The following is a 12,957-nucleotide window of genomic DNA, read 5'->3' as shown; positions in this document are numbered from 1 at the left end:
GGGACCCTGGAGCTGTGAAGCAATTGTGCTATCCACAGTGCTACCGTGCTGCCCTTAAGAACAAATTAATCTACAATCTTAGGTAAGGGTTGCTCTTACAGAGGGTCGGCGCGGACCCGGCGGGCTTTGTTCTGCGCCGCCTGTGAGTGAATGGAGAGATAGAGAGAGAGAGAGAGAGAGATTGGGGACCACTCGAGGAAGGGTTGGAGCAAGTGCGGGAGGCGGTGTGGGGGAGGGGAGGGGAGTGTGTGGCAGGGACAAAAAGGCGGTCGGGTCCAGGCAGCTGGTGCTGGTGAATCGATCAGGCGTGGCAATCTCAGGGCTGCATTGCAGGGGCGAATAATCAGCTGGGTGAGGAGAGAGGGGAGGGCGTCTCCTTATACACTGTCATCACACAGGCACACACACGCACACACAAAGAGCTTCCAGCCGGTGCGTCTTGAACGAACCCAATTCCACTTTCAGAACACACAAAAGGTCAGTGCCTGTTTTTGCTTGCCTCAAATTGTTTCTCCAAACCCCGCGTATTTATTCGGATAATTACCACTGCGCTTGGCATCTGTCAGGATCTGAGACCTCCTCGTCACGCACGGCCAGTCAAAAGATTTCACTCCAGGCCTTATCCGGAGCGTTGTATTTTTAAATTACATTCGGCGCTCGACTTAAAATTAGTTCCATTTTAGTGAAACCTTTTTTTTTGAGGGGGGGGGGGGGGGGGGGGGGGCGAATTTCCGCGATTTGAAAGTCTGAAGGAGAATCAGCCGGCTCCAATCTATTCTTCGAGGTCTATTCCCGGCTCATTTTGGGGTCTGATCTAAATCGATCGTCTCCGCAGGAAGGGTGCCAGTGCCTTGCACAGTGGGGGGGGGGGGGGGGCTGGCATTCATGGACGGTGGGGAATATGCCACAACGGCCCCCCACCCCCCCCTTCCCAGGAGTCAGTTTTCCGTTGCCAAATTCCCTTTACTGACAGGGCGCGTGGGAAAGCGTGACGGGCAGCGAAGGGGCTTCGCCGAGAGGGTAAGATTGCAAAAGGGGCCCTTTCCCCTTTCCCCTTCCCCTTCCCCCCCCCCCACCCCCCCCCCCCCCCCCCCCCCCCCCCCCCCCACTCCCCCCCCCTCTCCCCAACTCCTCCCGATTCCGGCTTGGGTCACTGTCTGTGCGGAGTCTGCACATCCTCCCCGTGTGTGCGTGGGTTTCCTCCGGGTGCTCCGGTTTCCTCCCACAGTCCAAAGATGTCCAAAGATGTGCAGGTTAGGTGGATTGGCCGTGCTAAATTGTCCCTTAGTGTCCAAAGATGTGCAGGTTAGGTGGATTGGCCGTGCTAGATTGTCCCTTAGTGTCCAAAGAATGTGCGGGTTAGGTGGATTGGCCATGCTAAATTGTCCCCTTAGTGTCCAAAGATGTGCAGGTTAGGTGGATTGGCCGTGCTAAATTGCCCCTTAGTGTCCAAAGATGTGAAGGTTAGGTGGATTGGCCGCGCTAAATTGTCCCCTCAGTGTCCAAAGATGTGCAGGTTAGGTGGATTGGGCCGTGCTAAATTGTCCCTTAGTGTCCAAAGACGTGCAGGTTAGGTGGATTGGCCGTGCTAAATTGTCCCTTAGTGTCCCAAAGACGTGCAGGTTAGGTGGATTGGCCGTGCTAAATTGTCCCTTGGTGTCCAAAGACGTGCAGGTTAGGTGGATTGGCCGTGCTAAATTGTCCCTTAGTGTCCAAAGATGTGCAGGTTAGGTGGATTGGCTGTGCTAAATTGTCCCTCAGTGTCCAAAGATGTGCAGGTTAGGTGGATTGGCCGTGCTAAATTGTCCCTCAGTGTCCAAAGACGTGCAGGTTAGGTGGATTGGCCGTGCTAAATTGTCCCTTAGTGTCCAAAGATGTGCAGGTTAGGTGGATTGGCCGTGCTAAATTGTCCCTCAGTGTCCAAAGATGTGCAGGTTAGGTGGATTGGCCGTGCTAAATTGTCCCTCAGTGTCCAAAGATGTACAGGTTAGGTGGACTGGCCGTGCTAAATTGTCCCTCAGTGTCCAAAATTGTCCTTAGTGTTGGTGGGGTTGCTGGGTTATGGGGATAGGGTGGAGGTGTGGACCTTGGGTAGGGTGCTCTTTCCAAGAGCCGGTGCAAACTCGATGGGCCGAATGGCCTCCTTCTGCACTGTAAATTCTATGATAATCTCCACTCCCTCCCCCACCCCCCCCCACCCCCCCCCCTCCCCCCCTCCCCTTCTCTATCGCCGGGCGGATTTTCCCTCCTGTGTCCAGGGAGCACCCTACTTGTATTGCCTCCCCTCAGCCCGGGTATCAGGCTGGCTCACGACCCCCCCCCCCGCCCCGTGCTGTCCAGTCTCGTAGAAGAATCATCGGACCCTTACAGTGCAGACGGAGGCCATTCCGCCCATCGAGGCTGCACCGAATCTCGGAAAGAGCACCCTAACCCCCCTCCCCCGCCCTATTGCCGTCACCCCACCTGACCTTTGGACGCCAAGGGGCAACGTCTAGCGCGGCCAGTCCACCTGATCTGTGCACCTTTGGACGACGGGAGGAAACCGGGGGGGGGGGGGGAGGGGGGGGGGGCATGTGGGGGAAACCCACGCAGACACGGAGGTGAGGGAGTACATGCAAACTCCACGCAAACGTTCACCCTAAGGCCAGAATCGAACCCGGGTCCCTGGAGCTGTGATTCAGCAGTGCTAACCCACTGTGCCCCGTCCCACCAGCCATTTTGTTTTTAAATATTGAGCCGCCATTGTTAACGGCCCCAATGCACAAGAACAAAAATAGTAACTCCCCCCCCCCCCCCCCCCCCCCCCCCCCCCCCCAAACCCGCCCCACCGTACGTCTTCCTCTTGCTCCGCATTTATTGGCCGCCGTGAGCCCCCCAGGTAAAGGAGTGACGGCGGCCTAGTCAAAGGGAGTGAAGCCTTTGCTGGGTTCCCCCCGCTCCCCCTCCCACCCGGTGCATTCGTATAGCGCCGCTCACGAGCTCAGGACGTCCCGGGGCGAATCGCGGTCACGGCCGCCGTGCCGGAAACGGGGCAGCCGTTTCCCCGCACAGCAAGATCCCGCGGGGACAGTGCACGACCTGATTTCAGTGGCGGAGGTTGGCAAGATGCCGACCAGGAGCGCCCCCTTGTCCCTCCCTCAAATCCATCAGGATCTTTTAAATGAATTGCCACTGGAAAAACACTACCTCTGCTGGGGCAGCGCCCCCTCATTAAAGGCCTAAGTAAGCAGGCTTGGCTAAATTAGACTGTAATAATGCATGAGGTAAGAGAGTAATTAGGAAGGCAAGTGGTAGGTTGGCCTTCATTCCAGGAGGATTGGAGTAAAGGAGTCAATATGCCTTGTGCAATTGTATAGAGCCTTGGCACAGTTTTGTCACAGAGGTGCACGGAACAAGGTTCACTGAATCGATTGCTGGGATGGAGGGATTATCCGTGAGGAATGATGACATGGACTGGGCCTTTATTCTCTGGAGCCGAGAAAAATGCGAGGCGATCGCGTTCAAACATACTGGGCACGATTTAACAGAAATTAAAGATTGCCCTTGTCTGGGAGTTTAGCTGGGTGTTTCGCGAGAGAACCCCCCCCCCTACATTAAACGTGACTCTGCTTCATTCCGTGGCCTGGGCGAGGGAAGGCACACTCGGACCCATTCCCTACACCGAGGAGCTCACCTCGCCAGTGGAGGGAGAGATGGGGCGCCGTTTATAAATGATCTCTCGATCCTCCCCCCCCCCCCCCCCAACGCCTCATTTACCTGTTTGGGGGAGGGGGGGGGTTCTCGAGCCCCTGCATCCCACCTCATAAGGCCAGCGCACCCTCCGCTGGGCCCGATCCCTGGCGCGGGCAAAAATGGCCGCCTGGGCACCCTGGCAGTGGCACATCATCGGTGCCAGGGTGCCTCCCTGCCCAGAGGCCGACCACCCGGGGGCTTCCGATCGCCTAGGAACCCCCCCCCCCCACCCGCCAAGCGCCGTTCCGCCTGGTCCCCGTCTCTTTGGAGACCAGCGCAAAACGGGGCCCGCCTGGGGGTCTCCTTGGCGGGGGGGGGGGGGGGAATTCGATCGCGGGCACTGGTTAGATCCGGCGAGTGCGGATTCAAGTGAGCCCACCAATAGGCCGACCGAGACCCCGCCAATTGTGGGCGGGATCCCGTTAGATCGGGCAAGACGGGCAAATCTCTCTCTAGTGCCGAGTGGCCGTTAGATTCCACCCGCTAAATTCTGACAGGCCTCCACCAGGTAGATGGGGAAAGGATGTTTCCCCTGGGTGGTGGGCTCCAGGTAGAGGGGACAGGGCCTCACAATAAAGGGCAAACCAGTTAGGCTAGAGATGAGGAGGAATTTCTTCACTCAAAGGGTGGTAGGTCTTTGGAGGGGTCAATCGCTGAAAATGTTATTTCCCGTCCCCTAATTGCCCCTGAGCGTCTCGATTGGGCTGTTTCAGAGGGTTAAGGGTCAACCCCATTGCTGTGTGTGTGGGGGGAAGGGGGGAGGGGTGTCGGCCCATCGAGTCTGCTCCGCCATTCGACCATGGCTGATATTTTCTCATCCCCATTCTCCTGCCTTCTCCCCATAGCCCCTGACCCCCTCATTAATCAAGAACCTATCTATCTCTGTCTTAAAAGACACTCAGTGATTTGGCCTCCACAGCCTTCTGCGGCAAAGAGTTCCACAGATTCCCCACCCTCTGGCTGAAGAAATTCCTCCTCATCTCTGTTTTAAAGGATCGTCCCTTTAGTCTGAGATTGTGTCCTCTGGTTCTAGTTTTTCCTACAAGTGGAAACATCCTCTCCACGTCCACTCTATCCAGGCCTCGCAGTATCCTGTAAGTTTCAATAAGGTCCCCCCTCATCCTTCTAAACTCCAATGAGTGCAGACCCAGAGTCCTCAAACGTTCCTCACACGACAAGCTCTTCATTCCCGCGATCGTTCTTCTGAACCTCCTCTGGACCCTTTCCAAGGCCCCAGCACATCCTTCCTTAGATACGGGGCCCAAAACTGCTCACAATACTCCAAATGGGGTCTGACCAGAGCCTGATACAGCCTCAGAAGTACATCCCTGGTCTTGTATTCTAGCCCATTCGACATGAAAGCTAACATTGCATTTGCCTTCCTAACTGCCGACTGAACCTGCACGTTAACCTTAAGAGAATCGAGAACAAGGACTCCCAAGTCCCTTTGTGCTTCTGATTTCCGAAGCATCTCCCCATTTAGAAAATAGTCTCTGCCTCCATTCCTCCTTCCAAAGGCCCTGGAGAAGGCGAATAAAAGGTCCACAAGGTTGACGGAGAAGGCGAATAAAAGGTCCACAAGGTTGACACCAGAATTGAGAGGTTGCAGCTATCAGGAAAGGATGAATGGGCTGAGGAAGGGGGGGGGGGGTTCTTTTCTCTAGAAAAGAGAGGGTGCTGGGGGCTCGAGGAGGGGGGGCGGGGAGGGGAGAGTGACCTGATAGAAGTAAGAACAAAGAAAAGTACAGCACAGGAACAGGCCCTTCGGCCCTCCCAGCCTGCGCCGACCATGCTGCCCGTCTAAACTAAAATCTTCTACAGGGGCTGGTTTAGCACAGGGCTAAATAGCTGGCCAAGGCAGGCCAGCAGCACGGTTCAATTCCCGTACCAGCCTCCCCGAACAGGTGCCGGAATGTGGCGACTAGGGGCTTTTCACAGTAACTTCATTTGAAGCCTACTTGTGACAATAAGTGATTTATTTATTTATTTTTTCGACACTTCCTGGGTCCGTATCCCTCTATTCCCATCCTATTCATGCATTTGTCAAGATGCCCCTTAAATGTCACTATCGTCCCTGCTTCCACCACCTCCTCCGGCAGCGAGTTCCAGGCACCCACTACCCTCGATGTAAAAAAACTTGCCTCGTACATCGCCTCTAAACCTTGCCCCTCGCACCTTGAACCTATGCCCCCTAGTAATTGACCCCTCTACCCCGGGGAAAAGCCTCTGACTATCCACTCTGTCTGTGCCCCTCATAATTTTGTCGACCTCTATCAGGTCGCCCCTCAACCTCCGTCGTTCCAGTGAGAACAAACCGAGTTTATTCAACCGCTCCTCATAGCTTATGCCCTCCATACCAGGCAACATTCTGGTAAATCTCTTCTGCACCCTCTCTAAAGCCTCCACATCCTTCTGGTAGTGTGGCGACCAGAATTGAACACTATACTCCAAGTGTGGCCTAACTAAGGTTCTATACAGCTGCAACATGGCTTGCCAATTCTTTTTTTTTTATTAAATATTTTATTGAAAATTTTTGGTCAACCAACACAGTACATTGTGCATCCTTTACACAATATTATAACAACACAAATAACAATGACCTATTTTATAAACAAAAAATGAATAAATAATAAATAACAATAATAATCACAAGTAACACTCTCCAAAAATATAATTTAACAGTCCAATATATAATTATCTGTCGCAACGACCTATACATACTATACAGTATATATTAACAACCCTGAGAGTCCTGGCTCCTCCCCCCCCCCGCCCCCCCCCCCCCCCCCCCCCGATCCTGGGCTGCTGCTGCTGCCTTCTTTTTCCCATTCCGTCTATCTTTCTGCGAGGTATTCGACGAACGGTTGCCACCGCCTGGTGAACCCTTGAGCCGACCCCCTTAGGACGAACTTAATCCGCTCTAGCTTTATAAACCCCGCCATGTCATTTATCCAGGTCTCCACCCCCGGGGGCTTGGCTTCTTTCCACATTAGCAATATCCTGCGCCGGGCTACTAGGGACACAAAGGCCAAAACATCGGCCTCTCTCGCCTCCTGCACTCCCGGCTCTTGTGCAACCCCAAATATAGCCAACCCCCAGCTTGGTTCGACCCGGACTCCTACTACTTTCGAAAGCACCTTTGTCACCCCCATCCAAAACCCCTGTAGTGCCGGGCATGACCAAAACATATGGGTATGATTCGCTGGGCTTCTCGAGCACCTCGCACACCTATCCTCCACCCCAAAAAATTTACTGAGCCGTGCTCCAGTCATATGTGCCCTGTGTAATACCTTAAACTGAATCCTGGCACACGAGGACGACGAGTTTACCCTGCTTAGGGCATCTGCCCACAGCCCCTCCTCGATCTCCTCCCCCAACTCTTCTTCCCATTTCCCTTTTAGTTCATCTACCATAGTCTCCCCTTCGTCCCTCATTTCCCTATATATATCTGACACCTTACCATCCCCCACCCATGTCTTTGAGATCACTCTGTCCTGCACCTCTTGTGTCGGGAGCTGCGGGAATTCCCTCACCTGTTGCCTCGCAAAAGCCCTCAGTTGCATATACCTGAATGCATTCCCTTGGGGCAACCCATATTTCTCGGTCAGCGCTCCCAGACTCGCGAACTTCCCATCCACAAACAGATCTTTCAGTTGCGTTATTCCTGCTCTTTGCCACATTCCATATCCCCCATCCATTCCCCCCGGGGCAAACCTATGGTTGTTTCTTATCGGGGACCCCCCCAAGGCTCCAGTCTTTCCCCTATGCCGTCTCCACTGTCCCCAAATCTTCAGTGTAGCCACCACCACCGGGCTTGTGGTGTAGTTCCTCGGTGAGAACGGCAATGGGGCTGTCACCATAGCCTGTAGGCTAGTCCCCCTACAGGACGCCCTCTCTAATCTCTTCCACGCCGCTCCCTCCTCCTCTCCCATCCACTTACTCACCATTGAAATATTAGCGGCCCAATAATACTCACTTAGGCTCGGTAGTGCCAGCCCCCCCCTATCCCTGCTACGCTGTAAGAATCCCTTCCTCACTCTCGGGGTCTTCCCGGCCCACACAAAACCCATGATGCTCTTTTCAATCCTTTTAAAAAAAACCTTCGTAATCACCACCGGGAGGCACTGAAACACAAAGAGGAATCTCGGGAGGACCACCATCTTAACCGCCTGCACCCTCCCTGCCATTGACAGGGATACCATATCCCATCTCTTGAAATCCTCCTCCATCTGTTCCACCAACCGCGTTAAATTTAACCTATGCAATGTGCCCCAATTCTTAGCTATCTGGATCCCCAGGTAACGAAAGTCCCTTGTTACCTTCCTCAACGGTAGGTCCTCTATTTCTCTACTCTGCTCCCCTGGATGCACCACAAACAACTCACTTTTCCCCATGTTCAATTTATACCCTGAAAAATCCCCAAACTCCCCAAGTATCCGCATTATTTCTGGCATCCCCTCCGCCGGGTCCGCCACGTATAGTAGCAAATCGTCCGCATACAAAGATACCCGGTGCTCTTCTCCTCCCCTAAGTACTCCCCTCCACTTCTTGGAACCCCTCAACGCTATCGCCAGGGGCTCAATCGCCAGTGCAAACAATAATGGGGACAGAGGGCATCCCTGCCTTGTCCCTCTATGGAGCCGAAAATATGCAGATCCCCGTCCATTCGTGACCACACTCGCCACTGGGGCCCTATACAACAGCTGCACCCATCTAACATACCCCTCTCCAAAACCAAATCTCCTCAACACCTCCCACAAATAATCCCACTCCACTCTATCAAATGCTTTCTCGGCATCCATCGCCACTACTATCTCCGTTTCTCCCTCTGGTGGGGCCATCATCATTACCCCTAACAACCTCCGTATATTCGTGTTCAGCTGTCTCCCCTTCACAAACCCAGTTTGGTCCTCGTGGACCACCCCCGGGACACATTCCTCTATTCTCACTGCCATTACCTTGGCCAGGACCTTGGCATCTACATTTAGGAGGGAAATAGGTCTATAGGACCCGCATTGTAGCAGGTCCTTTTCCTTCTTTAAGAGAAGCGATATCGTTGCTTCAGACATAGTCGGGGGCAGTTGTCCCCTTTCCTTTGCCTCATTAAAGGTCCTCGTCAGTACCGGGGCGAGCAAGTCCACATATTTTCTATAGAATTCGACTGGGAATCCATCCGGTCCCGGGGCCTTTCCCGCCTGCATGCTCCTAATTCCTTTCACCACTTCTTCTACCTCGATCTGTGCTCCCAGTCCCACCCTTTCCTGCTCTTCCACCTTGGGAAATTCCAGCCGATCCAAGAAGCCCATCATTCTCTCCCTCCCATCCGGGGGTTGAGCTTCATATAATTTTTTATAAAATGTCTTGAACACTCCATTCACTCTCTCCGCTCCCCGCTCCATCTCTCCTTCCTCATCCCTCACTCCCCCTATTTCCCTCGCTGCTCCCCTTTTCCTCAATTGGTGTGCCAGCAACCTGCTCGCCTTCTCCCCATATTCGTACTGTACACCCTGTGCCTTCCTCCATTGTGCCTCTGCAGTGCCTGTAGTCAGCAAGTCAAATTCTACATGTAGCCTTTGCCTTTCCCTGTACAGTCCCTCCTCCGGTGCTTCCGCATATTGTCTGTCCACCCTCAAAAGTTCTTGCAGCAACCGCTCCCGTTCCTTACTCTCCTGCTTCCCTTTATGTGCCCTTATTGATATCAGCTCCCCTCTAACCACCGCCTTCAACGCCTCCCAGACCACTCCCACCTGGACCTCCCCATTATCATTGAGTTCCAAGTACTTTTCAATGCACCCCCTCACCCTTAGACACACCCCCTCATCTGCCATTAGTCCCATGTCCATTCTCCAGGGTGGGCGCCCTCCTGTTTCCTCCCCTATCTCCAAGTCCACCCAGTGTGGAGCGTGATCCGAAATGGCTATAGCCGTATACTCCGTTCCCCTCACCTTCGGGATCAATGCCCTACCCAGGACAAAAAAGTCTATTCGCGAGTAGACTTTATGGACATAGGAGAAAGACGAGAACTCCTTACTCCTAGGTCTGCTAAATCTCCACGGGTCTGCACCTCCCATCTGCTCCATAAAATCTTTAAGTACCTTGGCTGCTGCCGGCCTCCTTCCAAGTCCTGGACTTCGACCTATCCAGCCCTGGTTCCAACACCGTATTAAAATCTCCCCCCATTATCAGCTTTCCCATCTCTAGGTCCAGAATGCGTCCTAGCATCCGCCTCATAAAATTGGCATCATCCCAGTTCGGGGCATATACGTTTACCAAAACCACCGTCTCCCCCTGTAGTTTGCCACTCACCATCACGTATCTGCCCCCGTTATCCGCCACTATAGTCTTTGCCTCGAACATTACCCGCTTCCCCACTAATATAGCCACCCCCCTGTTTTTCGCATCTAGCCCCGAATGGAACACCTGCCCCACCCATCCTTTGCGTAGCCTAACCTGGTCTATCAGTTTCAGGTGCGTTTCCTGTAACATAACCACATCTGCCTTAAGTTTCTTAAGGTGTGCGAGTACCCGTGCCCTCTTTATCGGCCAGTTCAGCCCTCTCACGTTCCACGTGATCAGCCGAGTTGGGGGGCTTCCTACCCCCCCCCCTTGTCGATTAGCCATCACCTTTTTCCAGCTCCTCACCCGGTTCCCACGCAGCTGTATCTCCCCCAGGCGGTGCCCCCCCCGCCCATCCTCTCCCATACCAGCTCCCCCCTCTCCCCAGCAGCAGCAACCCAGTAATTCCCCCCTCCCACCCCCCCCCCCCGCTAGATCCCCCGCTAGCGTAATTACTCCCCCCATGTTGCTCCCAGAAGTCAGCAAACTCTGGCTGACCTCGGCTTCCCCTCGTGACCTCGGCTCGCACCGTGCGACGCCCCCTCCTTCCTGCTTCTCTATTCCCGCCATGATTATCATAGCGCGGGAACCAAGCCCGCGCTTCTCCCTTGGCCCCGCCCCCAATGGCCAACGCCCCATCTCCTCCACCTCCCCTCCTCCCCCCATGACCACCTGTGGGAGAGAGAAAAGTTACCGCATCGCAGGATTAGTACATAAAACCCCTCTTTGCCCCCCACATTCGCCCCACCACTTTGTTCGAACGTTCTTTTTAATAACCCGCTCATTCCAGTTTTTCTTCCACAATAAAAGTCCACGCTTCATCCGCCGTCTCAAAGTAGTGGTGCCTCCCTCGATATGTGACCCACAGTCTTGCCGGTTGCAGCATTCCAAATTTTATCTTCTTTTTATGAAGCACCGCCTTGGCCCGATTAAAGCTCGCCCTCCTTCTCGCCACCTCCGCACTCCAGTCTTGATAAACGCGGATCACCGCGTTCTCCCATTTACTACTCCGAGTTTTCTTCGCCCATCTAAGGACCATTTCTCTATCCTTAAAACGGAGGAATCTCACCACTATGGCTCTGGGAATTTCTCCTGCTCTCGGTCCTCGCGCCATCACTCGGTATGCTCCCTCCACCTCCAACGGACCTGCCGGGGCCTCCGCTCCCATTAACGAGTGCAGCATCGTGCTCACATATGCCCCGACGTCCGCTCCCTCCACACCTTCAGGAAGACCAAGAATCCTCAGGTTGTTCCTCCTTGCGTTGTTTTCCAGTGCCTCCAACCTTTCCACACATCGTTTCTGATGTGCCTCCTGCGTCTCCGTCTTCACCACCAGGCCCTGTATATCGTCCTCATTCTCGGCTGCCTTTGCCTTCACGACCCGAAGCTCCCGCTCCTGGGTCTTTTGTTCCTCCTTTAGCCCTTCGATCGCCTGTAGTATTGGGGCCAACAGCTCTTTCTTCATTTCCTTTTTGATCTCTTCCACACAGCATTTCAAGAACTCTTGTTGTTCAGGGCCCCATGTTAAACTGCCACCTTCCGACGCCATCTTGGTTTTTGCTTGCCTTCCTTGCCGCTGTTCTAAAGGATCCACTGCAATCTGGCCACTTCCCTCTCCTTTTTCCATCCGTATCCAGGGGGGATTCCCTTCTGGTTTACCGCACAGTGTTTTTAGCCGTCAAAATTGCCGTTGGGGCTCCTATCAAGAGCCCAAAAGTCCGTTTCACAGGGAGCTGCCGAAATGTGCGACTCAGCTGGTCATCGCCGCACCCGGAAGTGACTTGCCAATTCTTATACTCAATGCCCCGGCCAATGAAGACAAGCATGCCATATGCCTTCTTGACTACCTTCTCCACCTGTGTCGCCCCTTTCAGTGACCTGTGGACCTGTACACCTCGATCTCTCTGACTGTCAATACTCTTGAGGGTTCTACCATTCACTGTATATTCCCTACCTGCATTAGAAGTCTTCCAAAATCTGAAAGGGCCTGGGAGGTTAGGCCAACATGTCTCCACTTGTGGTGGGAGGAAAGAGTCCAGAACTAGGGAGGCCATCGATATACAATTTCACTAATGAATCTAATTCAGTGGGGGGGGGGGGTGGAATTCAGGAGAAACTCCGTCTGCCTGAGAGCGGGGGAGAACGTGGAGCTCTCTCCCACGGGGAGTGTTTGAGGTGAATGGCAGAGGTTCATCGCAGGAGGAAGCTGGACACACGCGGGAGAAAGGAATAGAAGGGGGTGGGGGATGAGATCAAGAGTAGGGAGTGTGGGATGAGATCAAGAGTAGGGAGTGTGGGGGGAAGGGCGGGGGGGGATGTGGCTCGTGTGGGGCAGAATCATCAGAATGAAGCAGAGGGGCCGAATGGTCTGTTTTGGCGCTGTACGTTCAGTGTAGAAGGCTAAGAGGCGACTCGATTGAAGTAGGTGAAATCCCGAGGGGGTTGGGGAGGGGGGGTATCGACAGGGTGGGAGTGGAGAGGATGTTGTCTCTTGCGGGAGAATCTGGAACTCGGGGGAGGGGGGGGGTCACCGTTTGAAAATAAGGGGGTCGCCCGTTTAAAACGGGGATGAGGAGAAATATTTTCTCTCAGTGCCTCGGGAGCTCTCTTCCTCAAAAGGCGGTGGAAGAAGAGTCTTCGGATATTTTGAAGGCGGAGCGGGAGTTTCTTGAGTAACGAGGGGCAGGTATTGTGCAATGGCGGGACAGGCCCGAGGGGCCGAGAGGCCTCGCCCCTGCTCCTGATTCGTACGTCGGGGTGTATCTCACACAGTTGCAAGCCTGTCCCAGGCGTAGGGACCCCGCCCCGACGTGCTGGGCCGGGCCGCAGCCCTCCTGACACAATGGCCATTGACCCCGGCTTCCCCCAGGAATAAATGATGCCTTATCG

This window comes from Scyliorhinus torazame, chromosome 26, assembly GCF_047496885.1.
Source record: "Scyliorhinus torazame isolate Kashiwa2021f chromosome 26, sScyTor2.1, whole genome shotgun sequence".
NCBI lineage: Eukaryota > Metazoa > Chordata > Chondrichthyes > Carcharhiniformes > Scyliorhinidae > Scyliorhinus > Scyliorhinus torazame.
The sequence above is the reverse complement of the archived record's forward strand: the minus strand, read 5'-3'. Positions refer to the sequence as shown.